This window comes from Rattus rattus, chromosome 14, assembly GCF_011064425.1.
Source record: "Rattus rattus isolate New Zealand chromosome 14, Rrattus_CSIRO_v1, whole genome shotgun sequence".
Classification (NCBI taxonomy): domain Eukaryota; kingdom Metazoa; phylum Chordata; class Mammalia; order Rodentia; family Muridae; genus Rattus; species Rattus rattus.
This window is the reverse complement of record NC_046167.1, coordinates 42,169,700-42,192,471: the sequence shown is the minus strand read 5'-3', so window position 1 is coordinate 42,192,471 and position 22,772 is coordinate 42,169,700. Positions and strand designations below refer to the sequence as shown.

Genomic DNA, 22,772 nt, shown 5'->3' with positions numbered 1-22,772 from the left:
CAGGATTTGCTTTAAAAACAGCAAAAGCATTCCAAAATTAGTGACACTTTCCTTAAATGTTGACAGTTCTAACACATCCACTGGCTACCATTCAAATTCTTGATAATTTTGTGAATGATCATCATCTGCTGGACTTTGTTTAATACTAACTAAATAAAAAAAGTTTGTTTTTGGACAACCTTTCATTGGTTTCCTTCAATTTTGTCTTCTGTCTCTAACTAAGCATTTTCCTTAAATAATATTTTCAGTTCCTCTCAAGGTATTTGCAAATATTTCATACTTGTTTCTCATCCTGTTCCATAAGTTTCCTGTATTCTCTGTTCAAGGTTCTGTTTCCACATTTTAATCTTTATATGTTTTAATTTTGATAATTCGATGTCTATTTTATTTTCATTGATTAATTTTAAAAGATTCTCCTCCAAGCCTTTCTTCCAATCCTCATTTTTTTTTCTCTCTGGTGCTCAGTCTGATTTGTCAGCTGTTCTAGCTTTTGCTCTAGGACATTCTGTAGCTCCTGTCGCCAATCCTTATTTTCTTCTTTCTGTACTTTTTGTTCTAGGGTCTTTTCCACTTCCCTTCTCTAACCTTCATTTTCCTCTTTCTGTGTCTTGGTATTTTTCTCACTCTGTTTTACTAAATCTTCTAATTTCCTTTGTACGGATACTAAAATTTTCTCTACGGACCAGTTTTTTAAGAAGACATAGTAAAACAAGGCACTTAACATTATAATAATGATAACCGGCAAGGTATCAATTTCATTTAAATCCATCCATTTCACACTGTTTAAAATAGCATCGCATAAAACTCAAAAGGAATCTATTGTTTCTCATCTAAAGTGTCTAAAAAATATTATCATCATAAATTTAAAATTCATATTCCCAGATCTGAAGATTCTTGTTCCTTTGTCTCCCTCTGGTATTTGATTCAGAACACTTCAGTCCTCTCTGATACTTTAATTCACAGAAAAAGGCTAACTGTAGAAAGATCCGCCTTTTCTGTGATTCTGAGCAATTTCTGTTTTGTGTTTGGGTTCCAACCCACAGCATTGGCACCCACCTCATGCAGCCTGTAGTACCAGTAGTTGTCCTGTATCTGGACATTCATGAAAGCAAGTACAGGAAATCTGGCTCCAGGTGGAGATGTTCGGATCAGCCTGTGAGAAGGCTATAGCTAACTGCCATTTTTTCGGCTGTTTATCCACAGCTGTGAAGGTTGAATTTCAAGCAGTCATGTCCCCAGGTCCTTGGTCCTTCTTTAGGCTTTGGAAACCCCAACTGTGTTCCAGCACTGGTGCTACCTGTGTCCCAACTCTGGCTGGGGTGCCAATTCTGGTTACTGAGAATTGTTTAGATATTAGGGAGGGAACTTTTCAGTTAGCTCTCTGTAGACCTCCTAATCCCACTGGATGTTTAATTTCCACCCTGATGCTATAGAGGATAACTCTAGTTGTTTATGTGAGGAGAGGATGTAGACAATTAATTCAAGTTAGTTTGATTCTAAGGCTGACTTAAGCTTCCCCAATTTCTTGCTGGAATTCCCAACCCTGTCAAGGCCACATAAAGAAAAAACCATCCAGTTATTATAAGCAATATGGTTAGATTGGTCAAATATATAACTATAATAACTTATTCCCCAACTATAAGACCCCTTGCTACTTGCAGTATCCCCTGACCACCACTGCAACATCTCCTTCACTTCCTACATCCTCCGATCTCCTCTCATTTTCCTCCTTTCATTCTACCTGTCCCCTACACTTAAGCCTCCAGTTCAATCTTCCCATCCACTGCCCAATAATTAGCTTTCACTTTTGATTTACCAGTTAATATGGGGAGGAAATTCACATGACATAACCTGCTCTTCAGGGGCAACCTTTCTTCACGAAACATTATTAACATGAGAATACAAACAGCTTCAGTCCAACCTAGTACAATTTAATGTTTTGGTTATTATATATTGGGAGGATCTACTTATCTGCTCCAATCTAATTGGTGTTCTGTATGCTTCTTGTATATTTAGAGTAATTTTTGAAGGTTGGGTGTGAGTATTTTCTTCTATGACATTGTTGAAAATATTTTCTGGTCCTTGAAGCTGAGACTCTTCACCTTCTTCTTTTCCTATTGTTTTTAGGTTCCATCTTTTTACAGTATCCTAGATTTCCTGGACATTCTGTGTCATGAATATTTTAAATGGAACATTTTTTTATTAAAGTCTCATTTCTTCTATCACATCATCTTTTCCTGACATTCACTATTCATCTCTAAGATTCTGTTGCTCTATTTTTCCTGGTCTCTTTCCTGATATTTCTAGTTCCAGAATTCCTTTGTATTGTGTTTTCTTTCTTCAAATTCGTTTTCAGCTCTTGAAGAGTTTTATTCATTTATTTCCCATATTTGATGGTATTTAGGCCTCTATCATCTTTAAAAGATTGGATTTTAGGTCATTTTTTGTACATTGGTTGTATTAGGCTATCTAGGTCTTGTTGTAGTAGAACTGGAGGCTCTGGATGTTTCAAATTGCACTGGTTATTTTTTATTGTGTTCTTTTACTGTATTCTTTTGCCATCTGGTTGTTTGTGTAGGAGCATTTTTTTTAGGATGGGGGAATCTTCTTCTATAATTTTGGTATAACAGGTTTCCGTGAAGGCTGGCCCATCTTTCATGTTTCTGAAGCAGTAAGGCCTTGTGTGGGAAATCTTGTGCTGCATGTTTCTGTTGCAGCAGACTTGGTGAAGTAGGTCAGAAAGTTGACGAACCAATGGAGCTTGTAGGGACAGCCTGATGCTCAGGGGATCTGTGTCAGGCCCCTGGGTGCTCTGTGGGCAGGGGTTTTGTGGTGGAAAAGTTGGAACCTGGATGCTCCTAATGCAGCAGTCCTTATGAGTTCAGATGGAGTGATGGACAGACTATGGAGCTCGGAAGGGACAACAGGTAGTTTAGGGCAGCAGGGTGTGCCATAGAGGACATTTTGGTCAGGATATTAGGGGAGAAAATGGATATAAACTGATTTTTCCTGGTGTAGTAGGCCTGGTAAAGGCAGGCAGAGCAGTGGCCAGACCTCTACGCAGCATTTTTTTTTAAACATGCATTATCAGGATAGGTATTAGTAGAGAGGTGCTCATGAAAATAAGACATTTTTGTTAAAAGACAAAGGATTAGAAGTTCTGAAAATTAGCAGACATGAAAGAGCCTTCAGTAAAGCCCTTTAGTGAGAAGAAGACCTGATGACTGAGAGGTGTCATGACAAAATATCACATTCAAAGCAGCATGGCATCTCTCTGCTGGAGACCATTACCAATACAACCAAGACATTAAAAAGTTAACTTAGTAGTGAAATAATAGTAGAAATAGGAACTGTGGATAGCATGAGAAAAGGTGGGGTGAGAGAGAAAGGAGACAAAAAGAGACAGAGAAAGACCGAAAGAAAGGGGAGGGTGGTTTCATTTCTCATGTGGAAGGATACCAGTGTTAGCAGTATAGAGTGAGAGTGCAAAGACTATGATTCTCTAATGAATTGATGACCTTCACCAATACCTAGAATCAGCTTCTAAGACATATGCTACTCATTTCTGCCCCTGTAAATCACCCCTCACCCATATTTCTGTAAATAACCCCCAGAAAAATTTTTGGTTCCCCAAATTGGACATTAGAGGTATCCATACTTTGGTCTACTGGGAGTTTACTATCTGAGGTGAATAGATATGTGTGTGTGTCGCATTTCCCAGGAAAAGTTTTGTCGAACAGCATCTGAGTACCATATTTTATAATGACAATCGATTCATTGGAAATGAGTTTTTTTTCAGGGTGATCTAGATTCATTAGGTCCCTCCTTGCTAGGAATCCCAGTAAGAGCACAGTTTAATTCTTTTACATTTAAATTTACTTCTCCATTTTGAGCAGATGCACTTGATAAAGATGCTATTTTTCATACATCTGCATATCTATATCTATATCTATCTATCTGTCTGTCTGTCTGTCTCTCTACCTACATAAATACACACATACACACACACACACACACACACACACACACACACACATATATATCTTGACTAATTTATCTAAACTTGAATATTGTAGGATTATGGACTCAAATATTTTTTGTCTTGTCTTTTTCTAGTTTTCATATCTGGCTAATATTGGATTCATTAAATTAATTTGAATGAGTTCATTCTTTTACTATTTTATGGAATATTAATGTTAGTTTTTTGAAGGCTGGGTAGTATTGTGCTTGAATCCATCTGTCTCTTCTTTTATTTGTTTTTCTCTTAAGTGTTGCTTGGTTTTATTTGAGTAGCAGACTTTAGTTACAGCTTCTGTATTGGTAAGTGTTACACATTTGTTTATGTTATTAAATTATTTGTTTAAATTATTATCTCTGGTACATTTATCTAGTTCAGTGGAACATAAAATTTTAAAGTATTTTCTCATTATTTTCTGAATTATCTCATTGTTGAATGGTTTCCCTTTTCATGTCTACTATTGGTAATTTGGGTCTTCTTGTTCGGCTAATTTTGCTAATAGTTTGTCGATATTTTTAATACTTTTGAAGATAAAACTTTTGGGTTAAATCTTTGTATTTTTATATATTCTTAATTTCATCTATGATTTTATTTCTATGTACCTCTGCCTACTGCTGTAGAAGATAGCCCTATTTCCAAGACCTTCACATTTATCATTAGTGCTATCATAGCACATTTATCATAGCTGTGCTATTAGTTTTAGGTTTTTAATTTTTTATATATTTACAACTTACACATATAATATATCATTTTAGCACAGCCTCCATTGCATCATGTAGATTTTGGTATGTTGTGTTTTCATATTCGTTACATTCTAGGAACTTTATTAAAATTCCCTGCTTGACTTCTTCTCTGTCACAATTATCATTCAGTACTGTGCTTTTTAGTTTTCATGAGTTTGTGTACTTCTATTGTTTCTATTGATGTTGGCAGCCAGGCTTATTCCAGGCTTATTCCAATATAGTCTGATAGAATACAGCATGTTATTTCATTTTTTCTATGTTGGGGTGGATTTGAATACTATTGTGTGGGTGATTTTGGAGAAAGTTTATATGCTAATGAGAAGAATTCACTATTATTCTTTTTGAATTTTTAGTGGAATATTCTGTTAGGTCTAATTACTTTATGAACCATTGAACTCTAATGTTTCCCAGTTTAGATTCCTTCAGATGACTTGTATGTTAGTCAGAGTGGAATATTAAGCTCATCTACAACAATCGTATTGGGGTTAATCTGGATTTTAGATCAATTGTTATGTCTTTTAGGAGTTGGTTAGTATATAATCAAAATTGCAATATTCTGTCAATGGATATTCCTTTAATACATATGTAGGGACATTTAATAACCACTTTTGATTACTTTTTGTCCAAACTTTATTTTGTCAATTATTACAAGAGCTATGCTGGCTTGTTTCTTTTTTCTATTTGTTTAGATGTGGGGAATGGTTACAGTTCTGAGTGGGTGTGTATCATTGACATGGCCACAGCTCTATAATACTGTTTGAAGTCAGGTATTGTGACTCCCCCAGAAGTTCCTTTATTGTTGAGTATAGTTTTCACTATCCTGGAATTTTTGTTATTCCAAATGAATTTGCAAATTTCTCTTTCTAACTCTATGAAGAATTGAGTTGGAATTTTGATTGGAATTGCATTGAATCTGTAGATTGCTTTGGGCAAAATCACCATTTTTACTATATTAATCCTGCCAATCCATGAGCATGTGAGGACTTCCCATCTTCTGAGATCTTCTTCAATTTCTTTCTTCAGAGATTCGAAGTTCTTGTCATACAGATCTTTCACTTGCTTGGATAGGTTACAAGGGGGTATTTTATGTTATTTGGAATAATTATGATGGGTGTCATTTCCCTAATTTCTTTCTCAACTTGTTTATTCTTTCAGTAGAGGAAGACTACTGATTTGTTTGAGTTAATTTTATGCCAAGTCACTTTGCTGAAGTTGTTTATCAGGCTTAGGAATTCTCTGGTGGAACTTTTTGGGTCACTTAAATGTACTACTATATCATCTGCAAATAGTAATATTTTGACTTCTTTTCTTCCACAATTTCTATCCCTTTGACATCCTTTCCTTGTCCGATTGTTCTGGCTAGTACTTTGAGTACTACATTGAATAAGTAGGGAGAGAGTGGCAGCCTTGTTTAGTCCCTAATTTTAGTGGGATTGTTCAAGTTTCTCTTGATTTAGTTTTGTGTTAGCTACTGTTTGTCTATATATTGCTTTTACTATGTTTAGCCATGGGTCTTGAATTCCTCGACGTTCCAGGACTTTTATCATGAAGGTGTGTTTTATTTGGTACAGTGCTTTCCATGCATCTAATGAAATGATCATGTGCTTTTTGAGTTTGTTTATATAGAAGATTTCATTGATGGATTTCCATATATAAGAAGGATTTGTTCATCCATGAGATGAAGCATACTTGTTCATGATGTATGATTGTTTTGATGTGTTCTGGGATTCCATTTGTGAGAATTTTATTGAGTATTTTTGCTTGATAATATGTAAATAATAAGAAAAATTGGTCTGAAGTTCTCTTTCTTTGTTGGGGCTTTGTGTGGTGTGAGTGTAAGCATAACTGTGCATTCACAATAGGAATTTGGTAGTACTCTGTTTCTATTTTGTGAAATAATTTGGACAGCATTGTTTTGAGGTCTTCTATGGAGTTCTGACGGAATTCTGCACTAAACCCATTTGGAACTGGGCTCTATTTGGTTGGGAGAATTTTAATAATTGCTCCTATGTCTTTAGGATTTATGGGGTTGTTTAGATGGTTGATCTGTTCTTGATTAAACTTTGATATCTCATATTTGTCTAGAAAATTGTCCATTTCCTCCAGATTTTCAAGTTTTGTTGAATATACACTTTTGTATTATGATCTGACGATTTTTTTAATTTCCTCAGATCCCGTTGTTATGTCTCCCTTTTCTGATTTTGTTGATTTGGATACATTCTCTGTGCTCGCTGGTTCTCCTGGTTAAGGATGTTTTTATTTTTTTGATTTGTCTCAAAGAGCCAACTCCTAGTTTTGTTGATTGTTGAATAGTCCTTTTGATTCCATGTGATTGATTTCAGCCCTGAATTTGATTATTTCCTGATGTCTACTCCCCTTGGGTGTATTTGTTTCTTTTTGTTCTAGAGCTCTTAGTTGGGATGCCAAGCTGCTGATGTGTGCTCTCTCCTGTTTCTATTTGCAGGCACTCAGAGCTATGATTTTGCCTCTTCACCATGCTTTCATGGTGTCTCATAACTTTGGATACATTGTGCTTTACTTTTCATTAAATTCTAAGAGGTCTTTAATTTCTTTCTTTATTTGTTCCTTGACCAAGTTATCACTGAGTAGTGCATTGTTCAACTTCCATGCATATGTGGGCTTGCTGTCATTTTTATTACTCTTGAAGACCAGTATTAGTCCATGATGATGTGATAGGTTGCATGGGATTATTTTATCTTCTCGCAGTAGTTGATGCCTCTTTTGTGGCCTATTATACAGTCAATTTTGGAGAAGGTACAGTGAGGTTCAGAGAAGAAGGTGTATCCTTTTGTTTTAGGAAGAATATTCTGTAAATATCTGTTAAGTCCATTTGGTTCATAACTTCTGTTACTTTCTCTATGTCTCTTTTTGATTTCTGATTCCATATTCTGTCCATTGATGAGAGTGGGGAGTTGAAATCTACTATTATTGTGTGCAGTAGAATGTGTGCCTTAAGCTTTAGTAGGTTTGTTTTATGAATGTAGGTGCCCTTGCATTTGGAGCATAGATATTTAGGATTGAGAGTTCATCTTGGTGTGTTTTACTTTTGATGAATATGAAGTATCCTTCCTTATCTTTTTTGATAACTTTTGATGTAAAGTTGATTTCATTGGATATTAGAATGGCTACTCCAGGTTTTTTCTTTGATCAATTGCTTGGAAAGTTGTTTTCCAGCCTTTTTCGTTGAGTTACTGTCTGTCTTTGTCTCTGAGTTATGTTTTCTGTATGCAGCCAAATGCTGGGTCCTCTTTACATATGAAGTCGTTCAGTCTATGTCTTTTTATTGTGGAATTATGTCTATTGTGTCTATTGATTTTAAGAGGTATAAAGGAATAGTTATTGTTGTTTCCTGTTATTTTTGTTGTTTGAGGTGGAATTATGTTTGTGTGTCTCTCTTCTTTTGGTTTCGTTGCAGGATATAACTTTTTCGCTTTTTCTACAGTGTAATTTCCCTACTTGTGTTGGAGTTTTTGATCTACTATCCTTTATCGAGCTGGATTTGTAGAAAGATACTGTATAAATTTGGTTTTGTCATGAACTATATTGGTATCTTCATCTATCTTTTTTTTTATTAACTTGAGTATTTCTTATTTACATTTCAAGTGTTATTCCCTTTCCCGATTTCCAGGCCAACATCCCCCTAACCCCTTCCCTTCATTATGGGTGTTCCCCTCCCCATCCTCCCCCCATTGCCACCCTCCCCCCAACAATCACGTTCCCTAGGGGTTCAGTCTTAGCAGGACCAAGGGCTTCCCCTTCCACTCATGACCTTACTAGGATATTCACTTCTATCTATGAGGTTTGAGTCCAGGGTCAGTCCATGTATAGTCTTTAGGTAGTGGTTTAGTCTCTGGAAGCTCTGGTTGCTTGGCACTGTTGTTCATATGCGGGTCTCAAGCCCCTTCAAGCTCTTCCAGTTCTTTCTCTGATTCCTTCAACGGGGGTCCTGTTCTCAGTTCAGTGGTTTGCTGCTGGCATTCGCCACTGTATTTGCTGAATTTTGGCTGTGTCTCTCAGGAGCAATCTACATCCGGCTCCTGTCTGCCTGCACTTCTTTGCTTCATCCATCTTGTCTAATTGGGTGGCTGTATATGTATGGACCACATGTGGGGCAGGCTCTGAATGGGTGGTCCTTCTGTCCCTGTTTTAATCTTTGCCTCTCTATTCCCTGGCAAGGGTATTCTTGTTCCCCATTTAAAGAAGATATGAAGCATTCACATTTGATCATCCGTCTTGAGTTTCATGTGTTCTATGCAGCTAGGGTAATTCAAGCATTTGGGCTAATAGCCAATAATCAATGAGTGCATACCACGTGTGTTTTTCTGTGATTGGGTTACCTCACTCAGGATGATATTTTCCAGTTCCGACCATTTGCCAATGAATTTCATAAAGGCATTGTTTTTGATAGCTGAGTAATATTCCATTCTATACGTGTACCACATTTTCTGTATCCATTCCTCTGTTGAAGGGCATCTGGGTTCTTTCCAGCTTCTGGCTATTATAAATAAGGCTGCGATGAACATAGTGGAGCACGTGTCTTTTTTATATGTTGGAGCATCATTTGGGTATATGCCAAAGAGAGGTATAGCTGGATCCTCAGGTAGTTCAATGTCCAATTTTCTGAGGAACCGCCAGACTGATTTCCAGAACGGTTTTACCAGTCTGCAATCCCACCAACAGTGGAGGAGTGTTCCTCTTTTTCCACATCCTCACAAGCATTTGTTGTCACCTGAGTTTTTGATCTTAGCCATTCTCACTGGTGTGAGGTGAAATCTCAGGGTTGTTTTGACTTGCATTTCCCTTATGACTAAAGATGTTGAACATTCCTTTAGGTGTTTCTAAGAAATTTGGCATTCCTCAGCTGTGAATTCTTTGTTTAGCTCTGAACCCCATTTGTCTCCCTGCGGTCTAAATTCTTGAGTTCATTGTATATTTTGGATATAAGCCCTCTATCTGTTGTAGGATTGGTAAAGATCATTTCCCAATCTATTGATGGCCGTTTTGTACTAACCTCAGTGTCCTTTGCCTTACAGAAGCTTTTCAATTTTCTGAGATCCCATTTGTCGATTCTTCATCTTAGAGCATAAGCCATTGGTGTTTTGTTCAGGAAATTTTTTTCACTGCCCATGTGTTCCAGATGCTTCCCTAGTTTTTCTTCTATTAGTTTGAGTGAATCTGGTTTGATGTGGAGGTCCTTGATTCACTTGGACTTAAGCTTTGTACAGGGTGATAAGCATGGATTGATTTGCATTCTTCTACATGTTGACCTCCAGTTGAACCAGCACCATTTGCTGAAAATGCTATCTTTTTTCCATTGGATGGTTTTGGCTCCTTTGTCAAAAATCAAGTGCCCATAGGTGTGTGGGTTCATTCTGGGTCTTCAATTCTGTTCCATTGGTCTATCTGTCTGTCTCTGTACCAATACCATGCAGTTTTTATCACTATTGCTCTGTAATACTGCTTGAGTTCAGGGATACTGATTCCCCCTGAAGTCCTTTTATTGGTGAGGATAGTTTTAGCTATCCTGGGTTTTTTGTTATTCCAGATGAATTTGCATATTGTTCTGTCTAACTCTTTGAAGAATTGGATTGGCATTTTGATGGGGATTGCATTGAATCTGTAGATCACTTTTGGTAAAATGGCCATTTTTACTATATTAATCCTGCCAATCCATGAGCATGGGAGATCTTTCCATCTTCTGAGGACTTCTTCAATTTCTTTCTTCAGTGTCTTGAAGTTCTTATTGTATAGATCTTTTACTTGCTTGGTTAAAGTCGCAACGACGTACTGTATATTATTTGGAACTATTATGAAGAGTGTCGTTTCCCTAATTTATTTCTCGGTTGTTTCTCTTTTGTGTAGAGGAAGGCTACTGATTTATTTGAGTTAATTTTATACCCAGCCACTTTGCTGAAGTTGTTTATCAGCTTTAGTAGTTCTCTGGTGGAACTTTTGGGATCACTTAAATATACTATCATATCATCAGCCAAAAGTGATATTTCGACTTCTACTTTTCCTATCTGTAACCCCTTGATCTACTTTTGTTTTCTGATTGCTCTGTCTACAACTTCTAGAACTATATTGAATAAGTAGGGAGAGAGTGGGTAGCCTTGTCTAGTCCCTGATTTTAGTGGGATTGCTTCAAGTTTCTCTCCATTTACTTTAATGATAGCAACTGGTTTGCTGTATGTAGCTTTTACTATTTTTAGGAATGGGCCTTGAATTCCTATTCTTTCCAGGACTTTTATCATGAAGGGGTATTGAATTTTGTCAAATGCTTTCTCAGCATCTAATGAAATGATCATGTGGTTTTGTTCTTCCAGTTTGTTTATATAATGGATCACGTTGATGGTTTTCCTTATATTAAATCATCCCTGCATGCCTGGGATGAAGCCTACTTGATCATGGTGGATGATTGTTTTGATGTGCTTTTGGATTTGGTTTGCCAGAATTTTATTGAGTATTTTTGCGTCGGTATTCATAAAGGAAATTGGTCTGAGATTCTCTTTCTTTGTTGGGTGTTTGTGTGGTTTAGGTATAAGAGTAATTGTGGCTTCATAGAAGGAATTCAGTAGTGCTCCATCTGTTTCAATTTTGTGGAATAGTTTGGATAGTATTGGTATGAGGTCTTCTATGAAGGTCTGATAGAATTCTGCACTAAACCCGTCTGGACCTGGGCTCTTTTTGGTTGGGAGACCTTTAATGACTGCTTCTATTTCCTTAGGAGTTATGGGGTTGTTTAACTGGTTTATCTGTTCCTGATTTAACTTTGGTACCTAGTATCTATCAAGGAAATTGTCTATTTCCTGCAGATTTTCAAGTTTTGTTGAATATAGGCTTTTATACTAAGATCTGATAATTTTTTGAATTTCCTCTGAATCTGTAGTTATGCCTCCCTTTTCATTTCTGATTTTGTTAATTTGGACACACTCTCTGTGTCCTCTCGTTATTCTGGTTAAGACTTTATCTATCTTGTTGATTTTCTCAAAGAACCAACTTTTGGTTCTGTTGATTCTTTCTATGGACCTTTTTGTTTATACTTGGTTGATTTCAGCTCTGAGTTTGATTATTTCCTGCCTTCTACTCCTCCTGGGTGTATTTGCTTCTTTTTGTTCTAGAGCTTTTAGGTGTGCTGTCAAGCTGGTGAAATATGCTCTCTCTCCTGTTTCTTTCTGCAGGTACTCAGAGCTATGAGTTTTCCTCTTAGCACAGCTTTCATTGTGTCCCATAAGTTTGGGTATGTTGTACCTTCATTTTCATTAATTTCTAAGAAGTCTTTAGTTTCTTACTTTATTTCTTCCTTGACTAGGTTATCATTGAGTAGAGCATTGTTCAACTTCCACGTATATGTGGGCGTTCTTCCCTTATTGTTATTGAAGACCAGCTTTAGGCCGTGCTGGTCTGATAGCACACATGGGATTATTTCTACCTTTCTGTACCTGTTGAGGCCCGATTTTTGACCAATTCTTTGGTCAATTTTGGAGAACATACCGTGAGGAGCTGAGTAGAATGTATATCTTTTGCTTTAGGATAGAATGTTCTATAAATAACTGTTAAGTCCATTTGGTTCATGACTTTTCTTAGTCTGTCTACGTCTCTGTTTAATTTCTGTTTCCATGATCTGTCCATTGATGAGAGTTGGGTGTTGAAATCACCTAATATTATTGTGGGAGGTGCAATGTGTGTTTTGAGCTTTAGTAAGGTATCTTTTACGTATGTAGGTGACCTTTTAATTGGGGCATATATGTCTAGGACTGAGAGTTCATCTTGGAGGATTTTTCCTTTGATGAATATGAAGTGTCCTTCCTTACCTTTTTGATGACTTTTAGTTGAAAATTGATTTTATTTGATATTAAAATGGCTACTCCAGCTTGCTTCTTCAGACCATTTGCTTGGAAAGTTGTTTTCCAGCCTTTCACTCTGAGGTAGTGTCTATCTTTGTCTCTGAGGTGTGTTTCCTGTAGGCAGCAGAATGCAGGGTCCTCATTGAGTAACCAGTTTGTTAATCTATGTCTTTTTATTGGGGAGGTGAGGCCATTGATGTTGAGAGATATTAAGGAATAGTGATTATTGCTTCCTGTTATATTCATATTTGGATGTGAGGTTACGTTTGTGTGCATTTCTTCTCTTTGTTTTGTTGCCAAGATGATTAGTTTCTTGCTTTTTCTAGGGTGTAACTTGCCTCTTTATGTTGGGCTTTACCATTTATTATCCTTTGTAGCGCTGGATTTGTAGAAAGATATTGTGTAAATTTGGTTTTGTCATGGAATATCTTGGTTTCTCCATCTATGTTAATTGAGAGTTTTGCAGGATACAGTAACCTGGGCTGGCATTTGTGTTCTCTTAGGGTCTGTATGACATTTGTCCAGGATCTTCTGGCTTTCATAGTCTCTGACGAAAAGTCTGGTGTGATTCTGATAGGTCTGCCTTTATATGTTACTTGACCTTTTTCCCTTACTGCTTTTAATATTCTTTCTTTATTTTGTGCGTTTGGTGTTTTGACTATTATGTGACGGGAGGAGTTTCTTTTCTGGTCCAATCTATTTGGAGTTCTGTAGGCTTCTTGTATGCCTATGGGTATCTCTTTTTTTAGGTTAGGGAAGTTTTCTTCTATGATTTTGTTGAAGATAATTACTAGTCCTTTGAGCTAGGAGTCTTCACTCTCTTCTATACCTATTATCCTTAGGTTTGATCTTCTCATTGAGTCCTGGATTTCCTGTATGTTTTGGACCAGTAGCTTTTTCTGCTTTACATTATCTTTGACAGTTGAGTAGATGATTTCTATATAATCTTCTGTTGCTCAGATTCTCTCTTCTATCTCTTGTAGTCTGTTGGTGATGCTTGTATCTACGGCTCCTTGTCTCTTCCTTTGGTTTTCTATATCCAGGGTTGTTTCATGTGTTCTTTCTTGAGTGCTTCTATTTCCATTTTTAATTCCTTCAACTGTTTGATTGTGTTTTCCTGGAATTCTTTCAAGGATTTTTGTGATTCCTCTCTGTAGGCTTCTACTTGTTTATTTATGTTTTCCTTTGTTTCTCTAAGGGAGTTCTTCATATCTTTCTTGAAGTCCTCCAGCATCATGATCAAATGTGATTTTGAATCTAGATCTTGCTTTTCTGGTGTGTTTGGAAATTCCGTGTTTGCTTTGGTGGGAGAATTGGGCTCCAATGATGCCATGTAGTCTTGGTTTCTGTTGCTTGGGTTCCTGTGCTTGCCTCTTGCCATCAGATTATCTTTAGTGTTACTTTGTTCTGCTATTTCTGACAGTGGTTAGACTGTCCTATAAGCCTGTGTGTCAGAAGTGCTGTCGACCTGTTTTCCTGTTTTCTTTCAGCCAGTTATGAGAACAGAGTGTTATGCTTTCGGGCATGTAGTTTTTCCTATCTACAGGTCTTCAGCTGTTCGTGTGGGCCTGTGCCCTGAGTGCACCAGGCAGGTCGCTTAGAGCAGGAAAGTTGTTCTTACCTGTGGTCCCGAGGCTCAAGTTAGCTCGTGGGTTGTTGCTTATGAGCTCTCCACGGGGGTAGCAACCAGGAGGACGTGTGCCGCCCTTTCCGGGAGCCCCTGTGCACCAGAGTCCCAGATGGAGTTTGATGTTTCCCTCTGGAGTCAGAGAGGTGGGCAGAGTGTAGTCTCTTCGGGTTTCCCAGGTGTGTCTGCCTCTCTGCAGGTTTACCTCTCCCTCCCATGGGATTTTGGTGCAGAGAACTGTTTATTCAGTCCATCCCTTCAGGTTTTGGCAGTGTCTCACACGCAGGGGATCTGCTGCTTCTGTGCCCTTATCTCTATCTTCATCTATCTTAATTGAGAGTTTTGCTGGATATAGTAATTTGGGTTGGCACTTGTGTTCTCTCAGGGTCTGTATGACATCTGCCCAGGATCTTCTGGCTTTCATACTCTCTTGGTGAGAAGTCTGGTGTAATTCTTGTAGGTCTCCCTTTATATGTTAATTGACATTTTTTCCCTTACTGCTTTTAAAATTCTTACTCTGTTTTGTGCATTTTTTGTTGTGACTATTATGTGATGGGAGAAATTTCTTTTCTGGTCCAATCTATTTGGAGTTCTGTAGGCTTCTTTTATGTCTATGGGCATCCCTTTTTCAGATTAGGGAGGTTTTCTTCTGTAATTTTGTTGAAAATATTTACTGGATATTTAAGTTGGGAGTCTTCACTCTCTTCTATACCTATTTTCCTTAGATTTGATATTCTTATTGTGTCCTGGATTTCCTGGATGTTTTGGCCTATGAGCTTTTTGTATTTTACATTGTCTTTGATGTTTGTGTCGTTGTTTTCTATGGCATCTTCTGTCCCTGAGATTGTCTCTTCTATCTCTTGTATTCTGTTTGTGATGCTTGCATCTTTGTCTCCTGATCTCTTCCCTAGGTTTTCTATCTCAAGGCTTGCCTCCCTTTGTGCTTTTTTATTGTTTCTATTTCCATTTTAAAATCCTGGATGGTTTTATTCAATTTCTTCACCTGTTAGGGTGTGTTTTCCTATAATTCTTTAAGGGGTTCTCTAAGGGATTTTTGTGTTTGCTCTTTAATGGCTTTTGTGTATTTACTTGTATTGTCCTGTACTTCTTTAAGGGAGCCATTTATATCCTTCTTAAAGTCCTCCCTCATCATCATAAAATGTAATTTTTAAATCTAAATATTGCTTTACTGGTGTTTTTGGATATTTAATATTAGCTTTGTTCGGAAAACTGGGCTCTGATGATGGCAAGTAGGCTTGGTTTCTTTTGCTTAGGTTACTATGCTTGCCTCTCACCATCAGGTTTTCTCTGGTGTCAGCATGTCTTGCCATTTCTGACAGTGGATTGACCCTTCTGTAGGTCTCTATGTCAACACTCCTGTAAACCTCCTTTCCTGCATTCTTTCACCTGGAACTTAGAGTACTCTGCTCTCAGGCGTGTAGGCACTCTTGGTAACTGTTATTCAGCTCTTGGCACATGCAGGAATCTGAAGGATACTGCCCCTTACTGCTCCTAGGTTCCTGTGCATAGGTAGCACAGATGGCACTAGGTGATTTCCTCTTGGGTGGTGAATATGGGCAGAGAGTAGTCTCCTCTGATTTCTCAGGAGTGTCTGAATTTCTGAGGATCCAGCTCTCTCCGCCATGGGATTTTGGTACACATAGCTGTTTGACCAGTTGAGTTCAGCTCCAGGAGCAGATCGGAACAGCAGGCTCCTGCTGTTCACTGCTCCTTTAGTCTTATGTTCAGAGGCACTATGCAATTTCCTCTTGGGTCACGGATGTGGGCAAAGTTGGGCAGAAGAGGCAGTCTGTCCTTCAGCCTCAGAATGGTCCACACTTCAGGGTGTTCATCTCTTTCGCCCATGGCATTTGGGAGCAGGGAATTGTGGAATGAAATCAATTCAGTTCCAGGCATGGCCAGAAACTGGAAGTGCCCTGTCCCTTATGACTTCTGCCTTTGTGGGTCCTGAATCCATCAGTCAGGTCACTTAGAGCAGAAAAGTTGGTCTTACCTCTGCTCTCAGGTGTGTAGGTGCTTCTGGTAACTGTCTTTCTGTTCTTGGTGCTGGCAGAAATCAGAAGCGTCCTGCCCCTGACTGCTCCTAGGTCCCTGTGCCCAAGGGCACAGCTGTCACTGGGTGATTCTCTCTTCAGTCCAGAATGTGGGCAGAGGATAGTCTCCTCTGATTCCTCAGAAGTGTCTGCACTTCTGAAGGTCCATCCCTCTCCCCCTTGGGATTTGGGTGCAGGGATATACATTTTTATTAACCATCTTGGCATTGTAATTTCCATGTGTGTGCTTGGTGTGTTTTTCCTTCTCTTCAGAATGATGTATTTCTTCTCATATCTTCTGTAGAATTTAACTAGTCAGTATTTATCATTGAAAAATGTGTTTCTCCTTCAATTTTAATAGGTAGCTTTGTTTGGTGTAATGGTTCTTATGTATTAGAACTTGGCATACATCTTCTAGAACCTTCACTCTTTTAAAGTTTCTGTGGAATAATCACACACTATTCTCATGTGCTCACTTTTTTGATAAATAGACCATTTCTTTTCCTTCCTCTTGTAGCTTTCAGTATCCTTTCATTATTCCACCATTTGTTTTTTTGCTTTTTATCTTTTGAGAGATATATGACTGCTATTATGCATAATTATATTCTTGTCATCTCTGGTTCTGAGGACTATTCTTGACCACTGCCTGATATTGTCTCTGGCTTGGTTCCATCAGTGGTTCTGATTATTGTTCTCTTTTTGCTTTGCTTCTAGATTAGACCTTTGCACTTATTCTCTGCATTCATCATTCACTAGATTTCACAATTCTTTGAGTATCTCACACACAAATCTGACAATAAAGCCCATGGGAAAGAAGCCAGAAGAATATATCCTACTGGGTCACAAAGTAGCAATGAGGAATCTGGATTCTTTCCAGGCAAACTGCTCAATCCGTAGCCTGGGATCCCACTGCATTTCCTTCCTTGCCTGTGCATGCTACTTCCTGAGTTCTCTGTCTTCTCCCTGCTACTCTCCAGTTTTAGAATCTCAGTATAATAAGAAATTACTTCTTGGAGCCTCTGCTGGTGAACTTCCTGGAAATGAGTTCATGGCAGATGGTAGGAACCAGTGCTTGTGAGTAAACATACAGATTATGTTTTGTGCTTTTGGGAGATCTGCAATAGATGGGATTTGACTATGTTTAAATGAACTCTTCATTTCCATACCTGTACATTCTCCTTCTGCCCTTGCCACTGATATGACAATCATAGTGCTTTTCTCTTTTTCCTGTTCCTAGTCACTGTCAAATTGCTTATCTTCTTTCTCCTCATTTTGTTTCTTTTATACTACATTTTCACTTTTTATTTAACTTACTTGTTCCTGCACTAAATGTAGTATAAAAGGTGGGCAAGAAGAGTTCTTAATAGGATGATGAAAAATGGAGGAACTGTCCAATCCTATAGGGCCAGCTCAAGCAGGCTGCATCACATCTCCTATTTTCACCCTTAAAGTGTGTCCATTACCTTGATTTAGGTTGGGGAAAGATGTTTGTCCTACTTAAACCATCCTGTTTAAGAGTCAAAGGTAATGATTTCCCTGCAGAGGTAAGTTCAATATACATCCGACTTCTCTCCTCATTTTTTTTCTTATACAGAGCCATGGGCTCAGTTCCTGTACAGTGTTTGAAGCTGGGCTCAAAATGAACCTCATACACTCAGTTTCATCCTTTCAACACTAAATCGTATTCACTTTGAACTGATCAATTCTTCCAGGATTTGTAAAACAGGAGTTAAGTACCTGTAAACCTACAAAAGATCAGAAGCATCTCTAATGGATAGTCTCAATGGGTATGTAAGTCCTTGGAGATTTTAGGGTATTCTTGCATGTCCATGAGACATAAAGTTCTCTGTGATCTTTGGAAAAGATGTTGAGCATGGGAGAATGTTACTCCATGTAAAATTTGGAAAGAATTCTTCTGTTTCTGGAATTGATTGCAAATAACTGTAGGTCAGGACAATAATCCAGTTCTGAGAAAATAACTGGAGGGCAGGGAGGATTCTCTTGGTGGTCTTCATGACCAGATTGATGAATGAAATCATGGTTTATAGATTATTTACTCTCAAATTTCACTAAGGATTTTTATAACAAAAATCTGAATAGGGAATATGTATGTTATAATGACCAATCTTTATGTAACAGGATTTAAAGGCTTAAGACTTGCTTTCTGTGTTGTACTTAAGTAAGCCTTTAACCCATCCATGTACCTTATAGCCAAATGATGTGAGACCATCAATATCTACAACTGTGTAGATTCTGATACCTGCCTTGGCTTAGCATCAGGTTTTGGTAATTGACAGGTGAATTGTCACTCTCCATTTCTAGGATTCTGGATTCTTTACATTTCTTAACGCATACTTTCACCATTTACTGTATTAATCAGGATTCTTAGAGTCACAGAACTAATAGATAGTCTCTATATGGAAATGGAATTTGTTAGGATGACTTACAGACAGCTGCGAATGAGAAGTCCAAGAATCTAGTAGTTTCCTAGTCCTACAAGGCTAGTTGTTTCATCTGGTCTCCTGTAGATTCCAACAGATTGTGGAAAGTAAATGCAAGCAGATGAAGAAGAGCTAATCTTCCTTCTATCAATATACTTAAGTAAATATTCAACAGGTGTAGTCCAGATTAATGGTATGTACCACCACATCCTGGTTCTGGTCCTTGTTTTGCCCTAGGTTGACCTTGAACTCAAAGATCTCAGTGCCTTAATCTCCTGCGATTAAAGGCATGTACTACCTTGACTGGTCCTAAGCTTTTCATAGCCTCTATTCCTCAATATCTTCAGGCATATGTCAAAGTCAAAAACGTGTGTCTCCCAGGCTCAAGATTTGGATCACAGTTGAGATTTGGATCACAGTTGAGCCCTCCAAATCTGGATTGGAATTCATTCCAGATATAGTCAAGTTACAAACAGGATTAGCCATTGCTCTTACATGTGCACTCTCCCCTTCCTCCCTTTATTGTTACCTTTTGTAACACATGTGTCTTATCTGATAAATATTGTAAATAGGGGTGGTTTCCCTGTGAATATAACAGACCAGCTTTACTTCTGCATTACCTTTTCTGTCAGGCTGACCAGCAAACAAGAGCTCCAGCATCTCACTTCGTTCTTACTCAGACAACACAGGGCACATGTGAGACAGCTTTCCATGACTGTAACCAGAGTAAAACAATGAAAGAATAAAAGAATTTTATTTCATGATTTCAGAGGTTTCTACCACCATGATGGAAGGATGCAGGAGAACATAGTTATTAAACTCATGGCATTTGGGAAGCAGAAGAACTGAGTAAAATTGAAAGGAATCAAGGAAAAAAGTACATCTCTCAAACAAACATTCCTAGTTTGATACTTCCACCCCAAGAAAACTTCCCCATCTGTTAACAATATGCCAACTGTTAAAATGCATTAATGTCTTAAACCATGGATAAGACAGAGACAACACAGGCTAATTGTGTCATAAAATAAGAATTGTGCTTACAAAATCTCTCAGACATCCTCAGTGCCATCAAGTGACGAAGATGAGACAACACAGGTGAAGGTGCTCATACACCACCGTGTCCTTTTCCACTGTGTTCACACACAAGTGATTCTTTATACTTCTGGAAACCTCCACTATTTAGCTTTGCTTTCCATAGTAAATTCCATAATTTTTAAAATTGGGGGGTGTTTCAGATATTTATTTTTATATTTTTCATCCTCCTAAGAAAATGTTCACAGTGCTGTTTGGAGGAAATGTTGTTAGTGATCCCATTCCAAAGATCTTTTTAAAGGTTTCTTTACATTTTAGGTGGACATTTAAAAGCTTTAGAATTATGACTAGGTCACAATGTGAATATGTACATTTTAAAACATAAGTGTTTGTTTAGTATATTTACTGAAAATATTTTTCCAAGATGTGTTGTTGTAATATTATAAAAATAAAGCAGTCTTTTTGACCCGCTCTAGGGCCAGCACCACAGTGTTCCAAGATATCTGGTAGATATCTTTGACTCAGTGAGCAAAGCATCTCATCCGCTCTGCTCCATCCAATATCACACTGCTGAAGGCCTCTCTCTGAGCCTGACAGAAATCTCTCTAGCTATCTAATTCCCAAGGGACGTTTCCAGGACAGAAACACACCCCAAGTCCTTGGCAGCCCCGATTAGCTGCCACACACTCTCTTACACTTAAATCTGCACAAGAAAAAACATACAACACAAAAACATTTGATCTAATTGATAAGATAACATTGCCCACCTAATCATACACATCCTGTACACATCCACCCCTTAAGAACCCCTCTGCCCAGAAGACTGGAAATGATGAGAAGGGGGCTCCTGATGGGGGTCCTGGCTTGAGCAACAGCCAGGACCTGGACAGCGGGGTAGGCCAGACTAATGGGAGTACCCACAAAGAAGAGAGCTCTGAACATGACTTGCTCAGGGATGAACCTCACAGCACCACCAACACCCCTGGAAGCCTGCGCAACTTCGGTCTACAAGGGGATGCCCTACAGAGCAGGGACTTCTACTTCAGCATAATTCTCTGCTAGCTGAGGGGGCAGGGCTGGGAGTGGCTGACCTGCCTGGGCTCACTGATGAGGAGTATGAACGCTACGGGGAGCTGCTGGAGATCAAGTGCCACCTGGAAAATGGCAACCAGCTGGGTATCTTCTTCTCCCGGGCCTCCAGTGGCAACAGTGCCCTAGATATCAAACGCAATGAGAGCCTAGTCCATAAGATGGCCTTGCTGGAGGAAGAGCTTCAGCACCTAGAGTTCAAGTGTCGCAATATCTTGTGGGCACAGAAGATGCAGCAGTTGCGGGAGCCCTTTATGAAGGTCTGGCTGCTGGAAGAGGAGAGTCCCTATGACCTGGCAGCCAGTGAGCCCAAAAAGCATGAGCTATCTGATATCTCTGAACTGCCAGAGAAATCAGACAAGGATAGCACCAGAGCCTACAACACTGGAGAGAGCTGCCACAGCACTCCACTGCTTGTGGAACCTCTACCTGAGAGCCCCCTGAAGCGATCTGCTGGTACCAATTCCAACTTGAACCGGACCCCTTCTGGCCCTCCTGTCACCACCCACCTAAAGGGTGCTCCTTCACCAGGGAGCCCAGCCAAGTTCCGATAACTTTCCGGGATCCTGAAGGGGGTCGTAGACAACACACAGAAGAGCATGTCTGCCGCAGCACCAAGACAAGTGTTTCTCTGGAGCGTGTGAGCCCTGAAGGTAGCCTTTACCTCTTCAGGCGCCACCGTGGCCAGGAGTTCGAGCAGTACCATAGCTGTGTGCAGTTGGCCCCGCCACATACCCTGGAGGATCTGAGCCATGGCTCCTTGAGCTTGGCTAGTGGTCCTCGGGTGGGCGGGGTGGTGGCTGCAGCTGTAGAAGCACCACGCATGGAGTGGAAAGTGAAGGTGCTAAGTGATGGGACCCACTATGTGGCCAAGCGGCCTGTACAAGATCAGCTGCTGAAGGCCAGAGGCCTGAAGATCCGAGAGGAGTGCAGTGGTATGACCACTGATGATGATGCAGTAAATGTGATGAAGATGGGCCGCTACTGGAGCAAAGAAGAGAGGAAGCAACACCTTATTCGAGCACCGGAGCAAAGGAAGCATGGTGAGTTCATGATGCAGAGCTATCTGGAGTGTCTAAGGGAGCAGCAGAATGGCGACAGCAAACCTAAGCTCAACAGCATTGCACTGAGCCACTGTAAGACCATGAAGAAGTGAAACAAGAAGATTTTGGACCACTGGATCACCATCAAGGAGATGCTGGCACATGGTGCCCACTCAGCTGATGGGAAAAGGATCTACAACCCTCTGCTCTCTGTCACCCCTGTCTGAGCTACTCCAGCAAGAGCCCAGCCCAGGCCTAGAGAGTCTGACCCTCACCCTCCCTTATAATCTAGTGTGTGTCAATGTGTGTGCTTGCACCATGTGCTCATGCACACTCTTACCTGTATATGTATGTGTGCACAGGACTTTGGTAAATAGAAAGCCCCAAGAAGGGACACTTCTCTTACACCTAGTTCCTTCTCCCCAAGAAGTTATGCCAACAAACAGCATAGAGGCATACCCATAAAGAGCACCTCTGTGTGTGTACACATGGTATTCTTGCTATGTTCTTGGAGACAGGGAAGTCAGTGCGGAGAGGTGAGGTGAACTATCCTAACCACAAGAGAATGTCCAACTTCATGTGGAAAACAACCTCTCCTCTTCTAGGAGCTGCAATTATTTGTAGACAAAGACAACCCTGAATTTTGTGATTTTCTTCTTTTCTGTGCTTGCCAATAGTTGTTTTGTTTTGTGGATCTGCTCTGGGGGCTGGCAGCTCCTTCAGGTAGCCTGGCAAAGATGAACCCCACCGAGTGCTGGCTGGGAAGGAGGTTGGTGGAGGAAAAGAGGGATGGTTGTGTGGGAGGGAAAGGAAGAAGATGGGTTAGAATAAAAAGCCGCTGTCCTGGTGGCCTCTGCCCT

The 22,772-nt window shown here is 39.3% G+C and overlaps 1 pseudogene; it reads left to right on the top strand.

Annotated features, from left to right (window-relative positions):
* Positions 1 to 17,160: 17,160 nt before the first annotated feature.
* LOC116883208 lies at positions 17,161 to 22,139 on the top strand (annotated as a pseudogene).
* The last annotated feature ends 633 nt before the right edge of the window (positions 22,140 to 22,772 follow it).